General features: G+C 58.8%; 1 protein-coding gene across 1 annotated transcript in view; it reads left to right on the top strand.

The window, feature by feature from the left end:
* The first annotated feature begins 210 nt into the window (after positions 1-210).
* Positions 211-313, top strand: part of LOC105000135 (protein S100-A7) — a 3,765-nt gene continuing 3,662 nt past the window's right edge. The window contains exon 1 of the mRNA XM_010855847.1: positions 211-246. The gene's annotated coding sequence lies outside the window, so the exon portion shown is untranslated. The remainder of the gene's footprint in view (positions 247-313) is intronic.

Below are 313 nucleotides of genomic sequence, written 5' to 3'. Positions count from 1 at the left end.
GAAGCCTCTAGGGAAAGATCCTGGGAGGTGCAGTGTGTCCTGGGGTTCTGATGGGAAAGGCTGGGCACACCCTCCTGGGTGTGGCCCACCCACCTGAGTGGGGCAATGCTCCAAGAAGCAGAGAGCGAACAGAGCCGCAGGGCTCCCAGCCCCGGGAAGCTCCCGGCTAAGCCTTATAAAGGGACCAGTCTCTGTCCAGTAAGCATCTCACTCGTCCATCTCCTTGGTGACATCTCTTCTGATCAGGTAAGTCTGCTCCGGCCTATCTACCTTTTCTAGGAGGAGCCGGGAAGCAGCTCTGGGAGGGGATGCA

This window comes from Bison bison, unplaced genomic scaffold, assembly GCF_000754665.1.
Source record: "Bison bison bison isolate TAMUID 2011002044 unplaced genomic scaffold, Bison_UMD1.0 scf7180017854156, whole genome shotgun sequence".
NCBI classification, from domain to species: domain Eukaryota; kingdom Metazoa; phylum Chordata; class Mammalia; order Artiodactyla; family Bovidae; genus Bison; species Bison bison.
The sequence above is the reverse complement of the archived record's forward strand: the minus strand, read 5'-3'. Positions and strand labels throughout refer to the sequence as shown.